Source organism: Zingiber officinale, chromosome 5B, assembly GCF_018446385.1.
Source record: "Zingiber officinale cultivar Zhangliang chromosome 5B, Zo_v1.1, whole genome shotgun sequence".
Classification (NCBI taxonomy): domain Eukaryota; kingdom Viridiplantae; phylum Streptophyta; class Magnoliopsida; order Zingiberales; family Zingiberaceae; genus Zingiber; species Zingiber officinale.
In genome coordinates this window covers 4,503,054-4,525,430 of record NC_055995.1, presented here as the reverse complement: position 1 = coordinate 4,525,430, position 22,377 = coordinate 4,503,054, and the positions used below count along the sequence as shown (strand labels likewise).

The 22,377-nt window shown below is 40.5% G+C and overlaps 4 long non-coding RNA genes, 1 other non-coding gene and 2 pseudogenes across 5 annotated transcripts; 6 read left to right on the top strand and 1 right to left on the bottom strand.

Annotated features, from left to right (window-relative positions):
* Positions 1-10,266: 10,266 nt before the first annotated feature.
* LOC121983964 lies at positions 10,267-11,038 on the top strand. Its single transcript, XR_006112745.1, has 2 exons — positions 10,267-10,475; positions 10,708-11,038. It is a non-coding gene; the product is annotated as an uncharacterized LOC121983964 (long non-coding RNA).
* Positions 11,039-11,071: 33 nt separating this feature from the next.
* LOC121988274 lies at positions 11,072-11,232 on the top strand (annotated as a pseudogene).
* Positions 11,233-12,957: 1,725 nt separating this feature from the next.
* Positions 12,958-13,887, bottom strand: LOC121983963. Its single transcript, XR_006112744.1, has 2 exons — positions 13,751-13,887; positions 12,958-13,666 (listed from the first exon to the last, which is right to left on the bottom strand). It is a non-coding gene; the product is annotated as an uncharacterized LOC121983963 (long non-coding RNA).
* LOC121983962 lies at positions 13,033-14,221 on the top strand. Its single transcript, XR_006112743.1, has 2 exons — positions 13,033-13,619; positions 13,778-14,221. It is a non-coding gene; the product is annotated as an uncharacterized LOC121983962 (long non-coding RNA).
* On the top strand, positions 14,130-14,358 carry LOC121988269 (annotated as a pseudogene).
* Positions 14,359-16,209: 1,851 nt separating this feature from the next.
* On the top strand, positions 16,210-16,719 carry LOC121983960. The gene is made up of 2 exons (XR_006112741.1): positions 16,210-16,350; positions 16,429-16,719. It is a non-coding gene; the product is annotated as an uncharacterized LOC121983960 (long non-coding RNA).
* Positions 16,720-16,871: 152 nt separating this feature from the next.
* Positions 16,872-17,068, top strand: LOC121988264. The gene has a single exon (XR_006113997.1). It is a non-coding gene; the product is annotated as a U2 spliceosomal RNA (small nuclear RNA).
* The last annotated feature ends 5,309 nt before the right edge of the window (positions 17,069-22,377 follow it).

Here is a 22,377-nt window from a genome sequence, read left to right as displayed (position 1 = left end):
ATAACAATTCTTTCTCAGTTGTAGTGTAGTTAGCATGGGTTGAATCTAATGTTCTGGAAGCATAATAAATGACATGAGGCACTCCTCCCACCTGCTGAGCTAATACTGCTCCCACTGCAAAATTCTATGCATCACACATCACTTCAAATGGAAGTGTCCAGTCCGGCTGTCTGATAATTGGAGCAGAAGTGAGAGCCTTCTTAATCCTGTCAAACGAATCTCTGCAATCCTGGCCAAAATTAAACTCCACCTCTTTCTGTGGCAAATGAGTCAGTGGTAAAGTGATCTTTCTGAAATTCCGTATGAACCGTCTGTAAAATCCTGCGTGTCCAAGAAATGATCGCACATCCCGTATGCATACGGGGTAAGGCAAAGATAATATTACGTTAACTTTTGCAGGATCTACTTATATTCCAGCATTTGAAATTATATGACCCAAGACTATACCCTTCTTAACCATGAAGTGACATTTCTCAAAATTCAACAAAAGGTTAGTTTCTATACACCTAAGTAACACCTGTGCCAAATTATCCAAACATGAATCAAAAGATGAACCATAAACAGTGAAGTCATCCATAAATATCTCCATACAATGTTCAAGGTAATCAGAAAAAATACCAATCATGCATCGTTGAAAAGTACCTGGAGTGTTACATAGTCCGAATGGCATTCGTCGATATGCAAAAGTTCCGAAAGGGCACGTAAAAGTCGTCTTTTCTTGGGCCTCTGGAGCCACTGGAATTTGGAAATAACCCGTGAACCCGTCCAAGAAGCAATAACGTGACCTTCCTGCTAATCTTTCCAACATTTGGTCGATGAAGGGTAAGGGAAAATGATCTTTTCTTATGACTTGGTTGAGCTTGCGATAATCAATACAGACTCTCCATGCATTTTGCACTCGGGTAGGTATCAATTCATTTTCTCTGTTTGCCACCAAGGTGAGGTTGGATTTCTTCGGTACCACTTACACCGGACTGACCCACTGACTGTCCGAAATGGTATATATAATCCCTGCTCACAGCAACTTAGTTACTTCAACCTTGACTACATCTAGCATAAGTGGGTTAAGACGGCGTTGTGGCTATCTTATTGGCTTAGCATCAGCCTCCAAAAATATCTGATGTTTGCATATGACCGGACTAATACCTGGTATATCTGCAAGCATCCAACCAATAGCTCTCCGATGTTGTCGTAATAAATCCAAAAGCTTACTTTCTTGATTCGGATCCAAATTCTTTGAAATGATTACTGGCAGCTGATTACCGTCTACCAAATAAGCATATTTGAGATGATCTGGTAAAGGTTTCAACTCTAATTTTGATTCCTGTTTTACTACTGAATCTGACTTCTCTGAATACAACTCTGCCATGAATTCTCCAGCAACTATGCTTTCTAGGCTGTAGTTATTGCCATTATCCTCTAGATTGGAGGATACTTCATCTCCTGCAAAGCTGGTCTCTTCAGAAATGTTCATTAATTCTGCTGCAGCATCACTTAGTATCTCAAAATCCAGCTCATCAAATACATCAATGCTCAGGAGTGAATGATCCTTTGCTGGGGATTTCATTGCATCAAGAATATTGAATCGTACTATTATATCGCCAAACTCCATGGTAAGTGTCCCGACATGTACATCAATTTTAGTCCTAGCAGTTTTTAGAAACGGTCTCCCAAGGATTAATGGTGCTTGTCCCGGAGAGACATTCCCCTCCATATCCAAAATATAAAAATCTGCTGGAAAAATTAAATCATGTACCTTTACCAAGACATCTTCTATCACTCACGGGATGAACTAAACTACGATTGGCCAACTGAATAACTACTCCGGTTGTTTGTAAGGGTCCAATACAAAGTGCTTCAAAAATGGATTTTGGCATCACATTAACTGAGGCTCCTAGATCCAACATTGCATCTCCAAAATCACTATCCCCTATAACACAAGGTATCGTAAAGACTCCTGGATCCTTGCATTTTTGTGGCATTGTCTGAATTAGTGCTGATACATTTTTACCCATACTGACTAGCTCGCTGCCCTTTAGTTTTCTCTTATGAACACACGGGTCTTTCAAAAATTTTGCATACTTCGGAATATGCTTAATGACTTTCAGTAATGGAATATTCACTTCTACTCTACTGAAGGTATCCACTAGCTCTCGTAGTTCCTCTGCCTTCCTATCATCCTTTTGCCCATTTTCAATAGATCTCTACGAAAATGGTAAGTGCTTATTTTGCTCAGTTTCTTGTTCCAAACATACTGAATTTGTAGCTGGTGCCAACGGGATGAGTTCCTCTTCCCCAGTAGATTTCCCACTCCGAAGTGTGATAGCACTAACATTCCCATTTGGGTTTGGCACACTCTGCGAAGGTAACTGTCCCGATCCTTGCGACTGCAGTTGGGTAATACTTGATGTCATCTGTCCAATTTGTCTCTCTAAGTTCTGTTGATTACTTGTCATTAATTGCATCTGCTGTATAAGCTCTTCTAGCTTTTGTGTGGTAAGTTCCGGTTTGGGCAATTGGAGTTGTGATGGACGATAAGGCAGTTGAGGGAATGGACACACTACTGGCCTCTGGGATGAAGAAGATAGTTGCTGATACGCATGCTGTTGCTGATATGGTTGCTGCTGCTGATATGGATTCCCATACCTCAAATTAGGGTGATCTCTCCATCCTGGATTATATGTAGTAGAAAAAGGATCGTATGGCTGTTTATTCCCAGATTGTTGTTGGAAAAATTGAGATCGAGGCTGACAATTATTTACTGTTGCCACTTGGTCTGTAAAAGAGGAAATTTCGTCTTGCTGTAACAAGGGGCAGATGTCGGTAGTGTGAGATGAGCAGAAACAACGTCCACAAATCATTGTTGTTGGCACTGTCTGAGTTGTGGGCTGCTGTGAATAGCTAAATGCCAACTATTTGAATGCAGAGGTCATCTCTTGTAGCAAGCTATTCTTAATTTCTTGAGTATCTACCCTAGATAACTGGACTCCAGTTATTCCCTTAGTAGATGCTTGTCTACACCCAAACTGTTGGGCATTGGCTGCCATAGTAGAAATGATCTCTCTTGCCTCTGCAGGTGTTTTATTCACTAACGCTCCCCCACTTGCTGCATCGATCATACATCTATCCATGGGCAAGAGTCCCTCATAAAAATACTGTATGAGCAAATGATCACTGATTTGATGATGGGGGCAACTAGAACATAACTTTTCAAAACGTTCCCAATACTCATACAATGTCTCCCCAGAGAGTTGCTGGACACTACAATTGCTCGCCTAATAGCCCCTGCTCGTGAAGCAGGAAAGAACTTTTCTAAAAATGATCTTTTCATATCCACCCAACATGTAATTGTACCAGGAGTTCTAGAGTACAACCAATCCTTCGCTGCTCCTGCTAATGAAAATGGAAAGGCTCTCAGATAAATATCTTCCTCCCTAATACCGTGTGGTTTCATGGTAGAGCAAGCTGCATGAAATTCTTGAAGGTGCCTAGAAGGGTCTTCACCAGACAATTCATTAAATTTAGGAAGGAGATGAATAAGCCTTGAACGCAGTTCAAAATCCACATCTAGCTCAGGATATTGAATACAAAATGAATTATAAGAGACATCTGGTGCAGCCAACTCCCTAAGTGTTTGTTTATTGTCCATGTTAAATCCAGTCACTGGGAAGCTACTCGTTGAGGTTGTTTCTGCTCCCTTCTGATTTCTCAGCAAAATATGAAATGTTCTTTCAATTTCTGGGTCAAGATCAAGTAAATTATTGGTAGATGATCTGGTCATACATTTGAATGCTATTCCACCAAGTCAATAAATTCAACAAACAAAAATTACGCAGAATTTATTGCAAATCTAAAGATTAACTAACACCGTAACTTCCCCGGCAACGGCGCCAAAAATTGGCACTTGTTTGTAAACCGATAATTAATGATTATGTCGTTGCACGGTTCACACTACAATGCCAACTTAATTTCGTAAATTAAATAGCAGATATGGCAAAGGACACGGATCGTCTCCCAAGGAAATCACCGTGGAAGCTACTCTAAAGACAACTTTTCTTATCAATCATGATATCCTTTTAATTCGATTCTCAGTTGAGAGTCATGTAAGGCAACAACTAAACAACTAAAAGGCTAACTAGAAAAATTAAGGGACATAAATCAGTCATAACTTAAAGAAATCTGCCAGTAACTAATTCCAAACACAGAAACAGTACAATACAAGTTCGAAAACTAATCTAAAATAAGCTAAATGTAAATCCAATACAAAAGTCCGATATGAGAATGACTGATGAAGCACTACTTAATGCAAACGAGAAATTAACAGAATAGAAATGACCAGTCCACCAGAATTTGCCCGAAGATGAGCAACACACTACAGCACGCGTCTTCAAAATCTTAATCAAAACTCCGTAGGAAGATGACAAAGGTGAGGCATCCAGAGTTTCCGGATCTGAACCTCAGTGGTAGTCCGAATCCAGCCAAATTTGGTTGGACGCGAAGGTATCTCGAAATTCCTCTTCAGATCTGTGGAGAGGGAGATGAAAAGAATAGATGGTGGAGTGGCGAACACTTGCTGGAATGTGTTGATGCGGCGACTTCTCCTTGCATCCAAGGAAGAAGAGGAAGTGGTGTGCGCGGAGGGGGTGATGGCTGCTAGGGCTTCTAGGTCGAAAGGTACTCACTTAGCTGCTGTTCGTGGCTTTAATAACTCCTTCCCAGCAACACATATGACCACAGAAATTAGAGCTCAACTGCATCCACCGTTGGCTGCATGCGAATGACCAAAAAGCCCTCCCACTTAATCTTTTCCCCCCTACATGATTCAACAACAACAAATTAGTGCTGGAACCATAAAATTAGCAAATATTTGCAGCAAAAGAGTAAAGTCCACCACATTCGTGAAACCTGGTAAATGCTGTGAATTAACGCACAAACAGATTAAACATCTAACAAAATGATAAATTTTATCGTAGAAAAATGCAAGTTATCAGATAGTCGCCGCTCAGCTCTGAGTGTCAGCTCAGACTAGTGCTAGAGGACCTTGAATGGTAATTTGATGCTGTGGGGAGCGGGGCACGTCGTCGTCGGGTTGGCGCCACTCGTCAGTCAGTAGACAGAGGATAGCCTTGATGAGTCTACCACCGCTCAGAGTTGAAGGGGTTGAGGTAGCTGAGCCTTTGGATTTGGACTTCGGGGAGGAGCGAATAATGGACAGGGGTGCTTCTATGCCAATCTGTGGAGGAGGAAGATAGGCGATCGGCGACACGAGTGTGGCCCCAACCGGCAACGCGGACAATGAAGTCCGATCAGAGGAAGGGGGAGTCGACAGAACAACCTCTCAGCAACCGCAGAAGTGGAGGACTCTCCTCACTCGGATGGAGGTCAAGAAGTCGTTGCTGAAGCACGAGCCTAAAGAGCCGAGGTCGCCGAGCAGGAAGATGATTCCGCTCAGCGTCGCTTGCAGCATTGGATCAAAGGCTCACTCGACGTTGCCGATTCGGACGGAATGACAATCGGAGCCATGGAGGGGCGCTTGCGAGGCAGCTCGCCAGTGGTGCCTGTCGAATCGCTGGTCGCCACCTTGCTTCCCCTTGCCTTGTCGATCGGTTCATCGGAGTGTTTGACCGGCAACAAGCCACAACTCTCCAACTCGGCCACTCCTTTGGCATTAATGCATGTATTAGAGATCCTACACTTGCCACTCAATAATGTGCGGTTCATGATTTGATCTGCAAAAAAAAAGAAGAGAAATCAGTTAGATTCCAAGACAATAGGAAGAAAAAGGGCATACCTAGAGGGACGTGTAGTCGTGTTCGTATAAGGCTCAGCCCGAACAAATACAAGATTCCCTCTAAGAATAGCCTATGTATATGGTATTTTTTATCGGCCAGACTCGTAGCTGCTTCAAGGTAGGCCGGCGCGCTTTGATACCTTTTGAGCGGGGGAGGCTTCGAAAGTTCAATTTGCCAGCCAGTTTGAAAGGCAAACCGAACGGGCAAACAAACATAGAAATAATGCTCCTTCCAGTGTTTATTGGAGGAGGACTTTTTGTTAAAATACACAACCCCCACTTGGGCTTGGAAGAGTACAGATGGAATAGTAGAAGTAATGAAAAACATGAGGCACAAAAGGAACCCATACAGATGGAATAGTACCACAACCCCGCAGAGCCATCTGAAGGAATTGGGTACTAACAGATGTATAAGAATGTGAAAGTAGGTGAAAATTTCAGAGAAAAAAGGATGGATGAGAAATCGAAAGCCGACATAGAATTGGTCCTTGAAAAAGGGCAAAAAACCATCTAGAGGCGTGTGAGGGTGATTGTATGTAGAGAGAATAGCAATTTGATAACCGTCGGGGAAGCGATAGGTGAGTTTCATTTGGTCGACTTTATCACCATTAAACTTGGCCTCGGTGGAGGTGTACCACAGCCTGGGGATGTCCAGGGCGGAGAAGGAGAGACTGTCATCGAACAAAGGATAGAAAGCAAGGATTGAAAGGAAGAAAGGAGTGTTAGTGCAGGTTGCATTAATAATCTAGTTTTAATGTATGACAAATAGATTAAAGTTAGATTTGTTATTTGTCTAATGTTTCTACCAAGTGTACAAGAGTTAACTGGTCTGAAAGACCTGACACCGAGCTGAAATCCAGCTAGGTCCGCCGGACCTGATAGCTGGTGGGAAGTCCAGATAGATCCATGAGACCCGATATCTGGCGGGAAGTCCAGTTGGATCTGCAGGACTTGACAATCGGTCAAAGTCCAGTTAGGTATGCAGACCTGACATCTGACGGGAAGACCTGGTGGGTCAAAGGCAAGTCAAGCGATTGCAGTTGGTAAGTGAAGGTAAGCAACTGGAGGAGATATCCAGTGAGATCGTGTTCCTCGTTAAGGGAACTGTAGGCGTCGGTCCAGCTAGGTCCATTTGGGAAACCAAAGCTGAGACGTTGACTAGATCCTAGTATCAGGGAGGCAGGATCTAATTACTACTATTTTATTATGTTGTGTTAACTCTGTTTTGCAAGGTAAATATATTTCTGTTGCCTAGACTAACCCTTTTTTTTGTAGGGAAGAAGTTGCTAAAGAAAAGGTGAATCCGAGCACTCAGAACTGTTTGCTCGGGCGGGTGCCGCAGGCACTCGGGCGGTTCGAGTGCCTGGAGTTGGTCCAAGCACCCTGACGAGAAAACTTATCCAGGAGCTGAGTTGGAGCGCATCGAGTGGTTGAGCCATGTTAACATGGTCCAGGCGCCCGGAGGGGTTCCAGACGTTCGGAATGGACTTATATAAGGGCCTTCAATGAGTAGCTTCAAAACATCAATTGCTACGAGTTTCATTCCTGCGCGGTGCTCCGAAAAAGCTCCTACAACACTGTAAAGTTCCTCCGACAACCAACGATCAAGATTTGTTTATTTTCTCTGTTGTCGGTAACATTTTCTTGTAGTTTTTATACTTAATTTGGTAATCATTCGAACTATTAGTGGATTGCCCAACGAAAGCACTCGACGAGTGGACCTTTGAGTAGTAGTCGTCAAAGGCTCTGAATCTAGTAAAATTACTTGTGCTAGCGTGTGATTGTTTTTCTTCTTCTAGCTTCTCTCTTTTACTCTTCCGCTACGACTTGTTTTTAAATCTCAATTTTTGAAAATCGTTATTCACCCCTAGCGACTTTACAATCTTACAAGGAGAAGAAACTTACTGGAACAGGAGAGATCACCGATGATAAACACAGAAAGAAGAGCATGGAGATGAGGAAGGCGAAGGCAAGGAATGCGATTGGGCTAAGAAAAAAGTTAAGGGTTTAAAAACCCTATGGGCAATCGACTTGGACCGTCCGATTGAGGGTTTCGGAAAACGAGGCTTCATCGTGACAGTTGAATTCGAAAAGGCAGTCATCACATCAAGCTTAAATAGTCACCTGTCACATCATGCATGCGACGACATACAGGGATGACACGTGGCATTTGATTACAGGTGGCTTTAATGAGAAGGCAGAGAGCATGATTACAGGGCGTGGTCAAACGTACTTTGCATTAATGGTTGATGATTTGAACGACTTTCTAGAAATCAGGGTGACATTAACAATAACTGAAGAGCACAACGTGGGTTGAGCGGTTGGAACAAAAATCAGAAGGAAAGCAAAAAAGGGCTAAGTGTTGGTTATGATATCATCGTGCGACAGATGAGCATTACAGTCAAACGGTGACTATAAACCCTTGAGCAAAGAAGATCACAGACGACCGAGCGGGAGGCGTTATGACCGAGTGAATAGTATGTCCGAGCAGACAAGTAAGGCTAAATAGATAGCTCGAAGAGAAGAGACAAACAGGCAGTGCATCCCTTGGTCGTTGTCCCTGCCAAGCGGGAGGCATGTCCGTCCGGATGAGAGGCAACCTTCCAACATAAGAAAAGCTATGTAAAGGAAGATTGTGTTGTTCAGCACGACTGAGTGGATGTGTCCCAACCGAGCGGACGCAGACCGACCTACAATGGGACCTAGCCGCGTATCTCCTCGTACTCTTTTGGAGGTTTGTGTCACTAATAATAGAGCATGTTCCGCAGGTAAATCGTACTTCGAAAGCTTTCAGCCTGTTACATCAAAGATATGCATGCACGCTTAAGGAAAGGTGTCAGGGACATCTTTTGACTTATCTTTTCATAGGGCACTTGGGAAAATGTGTGTACGCTTTGAGATGTGTGCACAGACACTACAGTGACACTAGAAAAGGGAGTTCCCATATATAGGCGAAGATAAGTACAACTTTGTTATTCTACATGCTTTAGCTACAGGTTTCCACTATTCTCTATATCATCAGAAACTGACTTGAGTATCGGAAGATCGACACTGGAAACGTCTTACCGTCCCGACGCTAACGCTTCTGTGTTGTAAGACTACGTGGAGTCTTCGCCCCGTCAACTTTCTAATCACATCGCCAGCTTGTCATCTTCTCCGTTTTTGGACAAGAACATCTAACTTTAACGAAAATAACTTAAATTATAAAATAATCTAAATGATAATAAAAAAGACTAAATATCTTTTAGACATCTCAAAAGGTTTTAAATGATATTTTTTAGTCTAAAATTGAGTTGTTATAGGTTTCCGATAATCAATTGTAGATTTCTGAATAAACTCCAATTTGATGTATTATATCTCATGGTTCAACCCGAATCAAAAGTTATAATTCCTCAAATTTTTTATTGATCCTTTACCAATCCTGCTTTGATCTTACCGATCCTGCCATTATCCCAAAGATTCTGCTCAGATTCTACTATAAAAAAATGATCCTACACGATCGAAGATCAATTAGGTGTTCTAGATTGTAGGATAATATGATCTTACAATTCAAGATCATGATTTTATAAACATGGTTCAACCGTATAAAAGAGCGGAGGAGTTGAAGGATGATGATGATGATTAAAGGCAAACTTTTCTCTATGAGAGCCCAAGCCTTTCATTTATGCTCTTCCATTTTTCTTTTTCTCAGTCTCATGCTAACTTGATGGGGATCACACTGACTGCGTGATGCATGTTGATATAGGTCCCACTAACCGTCCGAGTGCAGAAAAATAAAATCTCTACCTATTTGAATCCGTGGAGAGATGTGGTTGAGCAGCATGGGTCGGAATAAATTTACGACCTTTTCTTTTGTTTTGGAGTCTTTGGACGAATTTATTTGATTAATAATGGATTTTGGTTCAATTTTTTAAATTAAATATATTAAATTAAAATAAAGAAATTTTAGTTTTATAAGTTTTTTGTTTGTTATATTATATAAATATGTATCCTTCGTGATTTGATTATCCTGAACAATCTGTTAGAGATGTAAATGAGTTTTTAGCAAATATTTTTTTATATAAATATGTTTTATTCATATGAGCATGGGTCCGAATATTATCAGTACTGATATTCACATCTTATGCTATTAATTATTTTTTATAAATAGTTAATAGGGTTAGAAAATTGGCACTCGCCAGGTTCCACCTCCGCCAATTATTGACAGGGAGCGTGCGAGAAGCCAACTACTTTGGTTGGTGACATAAATTACCAGCAATAATTCCAGCCATGCCCCAACCAATAACGAATAAGAAAGCAGCGGTCCCTACCTGCCAAAAAAGCTTCGCTGTCCGGGGTCCACCTCCGTGCGTGACGACGTGGTTAACTTGATCATTAACAGGCCCATCTCAGCCGTCCGTCTATCTCTTCGCCATGTTTCGACCGTGCGTGACGGCGGGTTAACTTGACCGTCGACACGCCCTGACACCGCTGACGAGGAAAGAGAGGGGCAGCAATGAGAATGCCGATTCATTCCACCACCAACGGCCACTTCACAAATCCCCATCCCAATAGAAAGACAGAAGAAACCGGCGCGAACATCTCTCCTCCTCTGCTTCTCCCTCCCGGCCACCGACGGGCTCGGAGTCGCACTCATCGCCTTCTCAATCGGCGCCAGCCTCTATACCTGCTGCCATATATCTAGGTCCTCCTACTGCCATTCTCAATTCGAGTAAAATTCCCTTTGATTGTTAACTCACTGATAACGGGGAGCAGTGAAATACTTGTGAGTTTTCAAGGTTAATGTTATCTGTGTCGCTGCGTTTTTTGAATCTGAATGATAAAAAAAAACAGATATAAAGTCTATTTTGAGCAAGGAAAAAAAGATACAGTTTTGTTCTTTGAAAAACATTTGATACCTTGCTTTGTCCCCATAGATCCCTTAGGAAGAGGGGCTCTTCCAGCAACTAACTGGAGTGCCACCAAGAGTCGACATCATCAAAGTCTCCATTAGAAGCCAGAGAGTATGATCCAAGCAAACCGAGCCGCTAAAGAGACAGAGAGTTTAAGTCGAGAAGGGGAGGAGCAAAGTGTTGAGCGAGACGAAGAGGAGGTGAGGCATGATAAACAAAGAACAATGGCCAGAGAGCTCAAGTGGAGAAGGGGAGGAGCGAAGTGCTGAGCGAGACGAAGAGGAGGTGAGGCCGAAGAACAATGGAATTTTAGTCCCACATCGCTAAATATAACTCTCCGACTGCGACTGAGAACTTTAAAAGAAGGAAGGATTCTATAATGTAATTCATACCTTTCTCGGCTTTTTGGGTAAGATCAAGTGTAGTATCTATTTTTATCAATTTAATATTTGATACGTGGGTTATTGGTCCATTATGATATTAAATTAATTTTTTATGGGGAGAAGGTTTACCATAATAGCTTGCTATTGAAATCCTTGCGCACCCGGCCAAATATAATTTAAATTACAAAATTAGCTTGGAAAAATTATATTAAATTTTTGTAAAGTTGCTACGCACCCGGCCAAATATAATTTAAATTACAAAATTAGCTTGGAAAAATTATATTAAATTTTTGCAAAGTTGCTACAATGTGTAGTAGTTTATCAATAGTAAATAGTAACTACTATAAGGTGTAGTAATTTATCAACAGCAGTTGTTACAAGTAGGGGTGATCGATTGGTTTGGTTATTGGGATAAAAAATTATCCGACCCTATTAGATTGGATAATGTATTATCAGGGCCCTACATTTGACTCTATATTCGACGAATTTTTTTTCGGTTCGATTCGAGTTGGTATAAGCGGGTTGGTCGGTTTGGCGAATTGACTGCTCACCCTTAGGCACTACAGTGACACTATAAAAGAAAATTCTCATATACAGGCGAAGGTATGTACAACTTTGTTATTCTATATGCTTTAGCTATAGTTTTCCACTATTCTCTATATCATCGGGAATTGACTTGAGCATCGGAAGATCGACGTCGGAAACCCTTTCCTATCCCGACGCTAACGCTTATGTGTTGCAAGACTACATGGAGTCTCTGCCCCGTCAACATTCTAACCACATCGCCAGCTTGTCATTTTCTCCGTTTTTAGACAGGAATAGGGGTGTAAATGAACCAAACCGCTCGCGAGCTATTCGAAGCTCGATTCGATAAAAAGCTCGTTTGAGCTCGTTTAATGAGGCTCGTTAAGATAGGCAAACCAAGCTCAAGTTTCGCAATATTCGGCTTGTTAGCTCGTGAAAACACGTACGTTAAGCTCATTAAGAAACTTTTAAATAAAAAAAATAATAGTTTTGATATTGAATTTATAGATTTTACACTTTACTTATGAAAATATAGACAAATATATTAAATTTATTTATTAGAATAAAATTATAAATTTTAATAATAATATTATAACTTTCTCTAAATATATAATTTAGTTTTAAATGAATATTTAAATTTATGATTTATATTTATTAAGTTCGGTTAGGCTCGATAAAAGCTCGAATAAGCTCGTGAGCCATGAATATATTCGTTAAATAAAGCTCGAGCTCAGCTCGATTATAAACAAGCCAAGATCAAACATTCAAGAGTTCGACTCGACTCGGCTCGGCTCGATTACACTCCTGAACAGGAAGATCTAACTTTAACCAAAATAACTTAAATTATAAAATAATCTAAAAGATAATAAAAAAGACTAAATATCTTTTAGACCTCTCAAAAGGTTTTAAATGATATTTTTTTAGTCTGAACTGAGTTGTTATAGGTTTCTGATAATCAATTGTAAATTTATGAATAAACTCTAATTTGATGTATTATAAATATCATGGTTCAACTTGAATCAAAAGTTATGATTCCTCAAACTTTTTATTGATGTTACATTAATCTTATTTTGATCTTACCGATCCTATTATGATCTGTTGATGATGATGATGAAAATGATGATGATCGAAGGCAAACTTTTCTCTACGAGAGGCCAAGCCTTTCATTTATGCTCTTCCATTTTTCTTTTTCTCAGTCTCACGCTAACTTGATCGTTCGAGGGATTACACTGACTGCGTGATGCATGTTGATATATGTCCCAATAACCGTCCGAGTGCAGAAAAATAAAATCTCTACCGGTTTGAATCCGTGGAGAGATCTGGTTGAGCAGCATGGGTCGGAATATTATCAGTCATTCAAGTAAAGTTCATCAAATCAATACTTTTATTCACAACTCGTCTTATGCTATTGATTATTTTTTAAAAATAGTTAATAGGGTTTTTAAAGCACTCGCCAGGTTCCACCTCCGCCAATTATTGACAGGGAGCGTGCCGGAAGCTTACGACGTTGGTTGGTGAAATAAATTACCAGCAATAATTCCTCCCCTGCCCACCAATAACGAGATAAGAAAGCAGCGGTCCCTACTTGCCAAAAAAGATTCGCTGTCCGGGTCCACCTCCGTGCGTGACGACGTGGTTAACTTGATCATCGACAGGCCCATCTCAGCCGTCCGTCTATCTCTTCGCCATGTTTCGACCGTGCGTGACGGCGGGATTAACTTCACCGTCGAACTCCTTGACACCGCTGACGAGGAAAGAGAGGGACAGCAATGAGAACGCCGATTCATTCCACCAACGGCCACTTCCCAAATCCCCATCCCGATAGAAAGAGAGAGAAGAAACCGACGCAAACATCTGCTTCTCCCTCCCGGCCACTGACGGGCTCGGAGTCGCACTCATCGCCTTCTCAATCGGCGCCGGCCCCTATACCTGCTGCCATATATCTAGGTCCTCTTACTGCCATTCTCAATTCGAGTAAAATTCCCTTTGATTGTCAACTCACTGATATCGATGAGCAGTGAAATACTTGTGAGTTTTCAAGGTTAATGTTATCTGTGTGTCTGAGTTTTTTGAATCTGAAGGAAAAAAAAACAGATATAAAGTCTATTTTGAGCAAGGAAAAAAAGATACAGTTTTGTTCTTTGAAAAACATTTGATACCTTGCTTTGTCCCCATGGATCCCTAAGGAAGAGGGGCTCTTCCAGCGACTGGAGCGCCACCAAGAGTCGACATCATCAACGTCTCCATTAGAAGCCGGAGAGTAATGATCCAAGCAAACCGAGCCGCTAAAGAGACAGAGAGCTTAAGTCGCGAAGGGGAGCAGCAAAGTGTTGAGCGAGACGAAGAGGAGGTGAGGCATGATAAACAAAGAACAATGGCCAGAGAGCTCAAGTGGAGAAGGGGAGGAGCGAAGTGCTGAGCGAGACGAAGAGGAGGTGAGGCCGAAGAACAATGGAATTTTAGTCCCACATCACTAAATATAATTCTCCGACTGCAACTGAGAACCTTAAAAGAAGGAAGGATACTATCATACAATTCATACCTTTCTCGGCCTTTTGGCTAAGATCAAGTGTAGTATATGTTCTTATCAGTTTAATATCTGATATGTGGATCATTGGTTCACTATGATATTAAATTAATTTTTTATGGGGAGAGGGTTCATCACAATAGCTTGCTATTGGAATCCTTGCGTATCACAATAGCTTGCTATTGGAATCCTTGCGTGTCGCCTTTGTGTTGCACTATTGCATAGGCTGGCGCACCCGACCAAATATAATTTAAATCCCGACCAAATATAATTTAAATTAGCTTAAAAATATTATATTAAAATTTTGAAGTTGTTATAATGTGTAGTAATTTATCAATAGTAGATAAAAAATTATCTGACTCTATTAGGTTAGATAATTTATTATTAGGACCTTACATTTATTAGGACCTTACATTTGACTCTATATCTGATGAATTCTTTTTTCGATTCGAGTCGGTATAAGCGGGTCAGTTTGGCGAATTGACTGCTCACCCTTAGGTACTACAGTGACATTATAAAAGAAAATTCTCATATACAAGCAAAGGTATGTACAACTTTGTTATTCTACATGCTTTAGTTATAGTTTTCCACTATTCTTTATATCATCGGAAATTGACTTGAGCATCGGAAGATCGACGCCGGGAACCTTTTCCTGTCCCGACGCTAACGCTTCTGTGTTGCAGGACTACGTGGAGTCTCTGCCTCGTCAACATTCTAACCACATCGCCAGCTTGTCATTTTCTCCGTTTTTAGACAGGAATAGGGGTGTTAATGGACCAAGCCGATCGCGAGCTATTCGAAGCTCGATTCGATAAAAGCTCGTTTGAGCTCGTTTAATGAGGCTCGTTAAGATAAGCAAACCAAGCTCAAGTTTCGCAATATTCGGCTCGTTAGCTCGTGAACACGTATGTTAAGCTCATTAAAAAAACTTTTAAATAAAAAAAAATAGTTTTGATATTGAATTTATAGATTTTACACTTTACTTATGAAGAATATAGACAAATATATTAAATTTATTATTAGAATAAAATTATAAATTTTAATAATAATATTATAATTTTCTCTAAATATATAATTTAGTTTTTAATGAATATTTAAATTTATGATTTATATTTATTAAGTTCGTTTAGGTTCGATAAAAACTCGAATAAACTCGTGAGCCATGAATATATTCGTTAAATAAAACTCGAGCTCAGCTTGATTATAAACGACCAAGATCAAACATTCAAGAATTCGATTCGGCTCGGCTCGATTACACCCCTGAACAGGAAGATCTAACTTTAACCAAAATAACTTAAATTATAAAATAATCTAAAAGATAATAAAAAAGACTAAATATCTTTTAGACCTCTCAAAATGTTTTAAATGATATTTTTTTAGTCTGAAACTGAGTTGTTATAGGTTTCTGACAATCAATTATAGATTTATGAATAAACTCCAATTTGATGTATTATAAATATCATGTTCAACTTGAATTAAAAGTTATGATTCCTCAAATTTTTTATTGATCTTACATCAATCTTGCTTTGATCTTACCGATCTTGTTATGATCCGTGGATGATGATGATGATGAAAATGATAATGATCGAAGGCAAACTTTTCTCTATGAGAGCCCAAGCCTTTCATTTCTGCTCTTCCACTTTTCTTTTTCTCAGTCTCACGCTAACCTGATCGTTCGAGGGATCACACTGACTGCGTGATGCATGTTGATATAGGTCCCAATAACCGTCCGAGTGCAGAAAAATAAAATCTCCACCGGTTTGAATCCGTGGAGAGATGTGGTTGAGCAGCATGGGTCGGAATATTATCAGTCATTCAAGTAAAGTTCATAAAATCAATACTTCTATTCACAACTCGTCTTATGCTATTGATTATTTTTTAAAAATAGTTAATAGGCTTAGAAAATTGGCACTCGCCAGGTTCCACCTCCGCCAATTATTGACAGGGAGCGTGCGAGAAGCCAACCACGTTGGTTGGTGCAATAAATTACCAGCAATAATTCCACCCATGCCCCAACCGATAACGAGATAAGAAAGCAGCGGTCCCTACCTGCCAAAAAAGCTTCGCTGTCCGGGGTCGACCTCCGTGCGTGACGACGTGAGGCCACCGACGGGCTCGGAGTCGCACTCATCGCCTTCTCAATCGGCGCCGGTCCTCTTACTGCCATTCTCAATTCGAGTAAAATTCTCTTTGATTGCTAACTTACTCATATCGATGAGCAGTCAAATACTTGTGAGTTTTCAAGGTTAATGTTCTCTGTGTCTCTGAGTTTTTTTGAATCTGAATGCCAAAAATGGAAAAAAAAAACAGATATAAAGTCTATTTTGAGCAAGGAAAAAAAGATACAGTTCTGTTCTTTGAAAAACATTTGATACCTTGCTATGTCCCCGTGGATCCCTAAGGAAGAGGGGCTCTTCCAGCAACCGGAGTGCCACCAAGAGTCGACATCATCGACGTCTCCATTAGAAGCCGGAGAGTATGATCCAAGCAAACCGAGCTGCTAAAGAGACAGAGAGCTTAAGTGGAGAAGCGGAGGAGCAAAGTGTTGAGCGAGATGAAGAGGAGGTGAGGCATGATAAACAAAGAACAAGAGCCAGAGAGCACAAGTGGAGAAGGGGGGGAGCGAAGTGCTGAGCGAGACGAAGAGGAGGTGAGGCCGAAGAACAATGGAATTTTAGTCCCACATCGCTAAATATAACTCTCTGAGTGCGACTGAGAACTTTAAAAGGAGGAAGGATCCTATTATACAATTTATTCCTTTCTCGGCCTTTTGGCTAAGATCAAGTGTAGTATCTGTTCTTATCAGTTTAATATCTGATATGTGGACCATTGGTTCACTATGATATTAAAATAATTTTTTATGGGGAGAGGATTCATCACAATAGCTTGTTATTAGAATCCTTGCGTGTCGTCTTTGCGTTGCACTATTGCATAGGCGGGCACACCCGACCAAATATAATTTAAATAACAAAATTAGCATTATTAAAGCTATATTAAATTGAGTTAGTTCTAAATTTAAGTCTTTATGTTTTGCTTCTTTAAAAAACATTAGAGACCTTGCTAACCACCAAGAGCCTTTCCCTCTTGTATAAAAAGCCAAGTATATCACGCTAAGGATCGCAAGGCTCCATAACAAAGAATTTGACAGCGTCGAATGAGAGCGCGTGGATTCATACTTATAATTTCTTTTTACAAATCGTGCTTGACAAATACAAAAAACTGTTGATAAACTTATTAGAGAAACTAAGCTAGCTAGTCGAGCACATCGTCAAGGAACGAATCTGGGATCTCTTCTCTTTTTATATTTCTGCTTGACAGATCAGGGGAGAGGTAGTCGTCCTTGACAGATCAAGGGAGAGGTAGTCGTCGTCCTTCAATTGTTGGAGGGTCCCATTGATACCATAGTCAAAAAAGTGGAGAGTCCAGTCAATGAATATTTCATTGAATTCAGGGCAGCGAAGGTACTTCACCTTGAAAGATTCCTAGCGATCAGGTTTCTCCTCCTTGAACTTGTTAAATGTAGCCTAGGACTCCTCTAACTCAGCCTTCAACGCAGCTAGCTCGACCGCTTGCTTGTCTTTTGTTCATTTTTGTTCCCCGAGCTTGAGCTCACTCGCCGCCTGCACTGTCGTTCGGCTAACCTGCTCAGTCGCAAGTGTTGCCTCTGCCTCTTTGAGCTTTTTGGCTAAGACATGAGCCTCCTTGTTTTCTGTCTCCAAATCTTCGATGGCTCAGAGTTCCCTGGTATTAGCAGAATTTATCTTCGACTCGTAGTGGTGGCCCTACTTGGTCAGCCGGTCGAGCTGTAGCGCCTGATTATAAGTTTTGTTCTTTTCAACTGTTAGCGTCCACTCGAACCTCAACAATTTCTCAGAGCTCATGTCAAAGTCTTTTTTTAGTTGAGCAACCTCGGTGATTAGCTGCTCAACCTGACCCTATGTTGTGTCCAATTGAACGGCTAGCGCTCGGAGCTGCTAGTTCTCATGTTCGAGAAGGCCAGCCGCTGACACATGGCCAAACTTTTCACCCAGTACTACAGGCAAAATGGAGCTACTTAGCACCGATCGAGAAAAGTAAAGAAACGATGCGACTATACTTACCCCAGTGGCTTTTTGGGAGAAACTGTAAGCAAGTTCCCCAGGCAGGATAGTCGATGCTCAGGTCCTGGTGTCGGCCCAGACCCGTGCTAGAAGACCTTGAATGGTAATTTGATGCTGTGGGGAGCGGGGCACGTCGTCGTCTGGTTGGCGCCACTCGTCAGTCTATAGACAGAGGATAGCCTTGATGAGTCTACCGCCGCTCGGAGTTGAAGGGTTTAAGGTAGCTGAGCCTTTGGATTTGGACTTCGAGAAGGAGCGAATAATGGACAGCGGTGCTTCTATGCGAATCTGTGGAGAAGGAAGATAGGCAATTGAGGGTGTGAGTGTGGCCCCAACCAGCAACGTGGACAATGAAGTCCGATCAAAGGAAGGAGGAGTCAGCAGAATAGTGATAATGAGCATTTTTATTGGTTATTTTGGTTCTTATTATTGACATTTTGACCTTCTCACATGCTTAATTTGATGTTTATACTATGTGTTGTGAGTGAAACTTATTTTGGACTTAATTATAAATTTTCTACAAATTATGAAATTTAATTTCATGTTTTTATGTGGTTTTATAGGAAATCTAAAGAGTCATGGATTATGGTCTGATCGAATCAAATTTGACTTGATTTGGAGATCAAATGAGTGAGATCTAGCAGAATCAGTATCAACTGTTGATCCGCATCTGGAACAATCTGAACCTTTGCCTCATTAAGTAGAAGATCCAGCCGCCCATCATCTTTATCATCAAATCTGAACCCTACATCCACTCCTATTGAATGGACGGCCCAGATCAGATGAGAGGAAATCCTCTCTTAAGCACTTCACGCAACGCTACAGTGGTGGAACACCTTCTCTGTTCGCGAATTGCAGGGCGCGGCTAGGGCATTGACTTCTCCACAGCACCTCCTTCTTCTCCGTTCTTCTCTCCGGCCGGCGGCCTCTCTTCCTCTTTTTCTCGCCGCCGGCCGGCCATCCACAGCCATACTTCTTCTCAGATTCCAGAGGCGAGCGGCAACAACAACTCGGCAAGGAACGACGAGCTTTGGTAGCGATTTCCGACCCAATCCACCTCGCCGGAGGGGTTCTCCGGTGTGATCTCCACCGTCCAGCTTCTTCCTGGCAGCTCCACTGCTTGGGGTTCAGGCGGCAGAGCAAGGAGCAGCAGGCGGCGGTTCGTTCCAGTTCACAGCAGTCCACATTCATTTCCAGCCATCTTCCAGCGGAGGGGTTCTTCGGTGGAAGATCCGTTCACCATCTTCGTTGTCGCAGCTAGCAGCATTCCAGCAGATTGTGCGCTGTCCACCGGTTTTGGGGGTTCCGAGCCGGGTCTTCGTGTGACGACGAAGATAGTTATTGGTAATCGGAAGTGGATATGTGAATTGTGGTTGGATTAGTTTAGAGTTTAATTCTGTTTATTTTGTTAATTTGCTTGTGTTGAAGTTCTATTGTTGAATGCTTGTATTGAATATGATTGTTCATGTTTGAATTGCACTTACTACGTTTAATTAGCTTAACGCATACAAAGTGTTCGATGAATTGCTTCAACCAAGTGTTAGGTTTATTTTGACGCATTTTAGTTCGGTTAATTTTTACTTTGTCTTGTTCTTTCAATTTACTTAAGTTCTAGCTTTGATTTAATGCAATTAGGCTAGATTAGTTTAGAATGTCATTACATGTTTTAGGTTTCATTGCATTCTTAGTTTCGTTAATGCTTTACTTCATGTTATGCCCATTGATAGATTATCTTGTATCGTAGTGTGACAATGCGATGTAGGAAAATCTTCAATGGTTAGTTAGGATAGATATAGTTTTTTTATTTGCATTGTCTTTCATTTACTAGATTAGGTTTCATTTAATGCTTTGTCATTCTGTTTCTTAGTTTATTTGTGTTGATAGTTAATTCATAGCGTAGAGTGACAATGCGTTGTGGATTAATTATTCACACTTAGTTAGATTTCATTCCGCATTAGTGTAATTTCTTACTTGTCTTGCTTTTAATTTGTTAGGTTTATAATCAAAATCAAAAACCCCATTTCCATATTAAAAACCCCCAAAAAAATAGAAATAACATACGATCCTAAGTTTACCACCCTATCGTTACTTTCGTTGGCGGACGACCCGAGTCATTCCTATGCTACATTAGTGTAGGAGGGGTTTGGTACTTCATAATTTGATGCCCAATTCACGACAAAATTGGACTGTAATCAAATTGGCGCCGTTGCCGGGGAGAAAGTAGCGGTGTTTGATAATCTTAGGATTGTTTTTCTATTTTCTTTCTTTTCTTGTTTCTATTTTTTGTGGTTCCAAAAATTCAAAAACATTGTTAAGGGCTTAATTATTTCATCTCTTGTATGCATGTGTGTTATCTTGTCTATTTTCTGTGTTTTTTGATGATATTTGCATGAGTGTTTCAGGATAGACCTGCAAATCTGTGTTATTAGCAGCTTTAGAGATTCAGTGTGATCAGACCTTCATAATTGATGAGTAAAATGAAGAACACTGAAAAGACTCTCAGAGAGCTTTGGACACCAGATTTGTCAGTTGATTCATTCTGCATTCAATATTTTGATTTAGATGCAGACTTCGAGTTATGGACTATTGTACATTTATTACCGAAGTTTCATGGACTTTCTGGTGAAGATCCCAATAGACATTTGCATGATTTGGAGATGGTTTGTTCTTCATGGAACCCACACGGCATATCAGAAGTGTTATTAGCAGCTTTTATACTGACTTTATAAAGAAACAAATACCTCAGTTATTATGGAAGTGTGTGCTCTTAATCCTAATATAATAACAAGCACATATTTTTGATATTTATTTCTTTAATTTATCAATGGGTGAGATTTAGTTCGATGAATCAATAAACCCGATAAGTTGGGAAATTGTATCACTTATAGTGTGTGTTGTTGATTATAGAAGGAAACTGTGTCCTAGAGATACTAGGTTGATAATGTCCCCAAGAGGAGCTCATAAGGATTGTCATGTTAAACCCTGCAGGTGGACTTAGTCCGACATGACGATAAGGTTGAGTGGTACTACTCTTGGACTTAGATATTAATTAAATGAGTTGTCAGTAACTCACTTAATTAGTGGACATTTGATATCTTAAACACAGGGAGACTAACACACTCATAATAAGAAGGAGCCCAAAAATGTAATTTGGGATTGGTGCGGTAGTTCAATGATAATTCTCTAGTGGAATGAATTATCATTGATAAAATTAAGTTGTGTTGGCGAACACGGGATGTTTAATTTTATCGGAGACCAAACCAATTCCTCCTCTCGGTCCCTATCGTAGCCTCTTATTTGTAAGTTTTATACCCACTATACCCACCTTCTATACCCACTAATATAGGCCAAGCTAGCTTGGGAACCAAACTAGGCCGGCCTAGGTATATTATTGGGTGGTCGGCCTTAGCTTGAACCCAGTCCGGCCAAATTAAATTAAAAGGATTTTAATTTTAGTTTTATTATGTGGAAGAAATAATTTTTAAAAGAATTAAAATTAAAATATCTCTCTTGTAAAGATCTACAAAGATTAAAGAAAGAGATTAGATCTCTTTCCTTATTTGTAGATTGATGAGTTATTTTATTTTCTCTTTAAAATTATCCACATGTTGATAAAATTAAAATTATAGAAATTTCCTTTATCAACCATGAAGAGATTTTAAAGAGAAATTTTATTTTTTAAAATTTCGGAAACAAATTAGGAAGTTTTAATTGTTGATTAAAACTTGTCTAATTTATTTTCTCTAGAAGTGGCACCATTAGAGATTAAATTGGGAAATTTTATTTAATTTTTCTCAATTAAATCAAGTCAAGGAAATTAAGGAAATTTTATTGTAATTAAATTTCCTAATTTGCCTAGGCCAAGGAATATAAAAGAAGGGGTGAGGGTGCCTTCACAATAGACAACATCTATTATTCCTCTCCCTCTTTTGTTCCTTGGTGTGGCCGGCCAACCTCTCTCTCTCTTCCTCTTGTGGTGGCCGAACCTCTCCCTCTATTGGAGCTCTTGTGGTGGCCGGATACTACTCGGAGAAGAAGAAGAAGAAGAGAGAAAGCTAGCATCTCTTGGAGCTTGGTTAGTATTTTGTTTTCTTCCTTGGTGAAGCTTCCTCTTGGTTGGCGAACCTAGCTAGGAGGAGAAGAAGGTGATTGGTGGTTT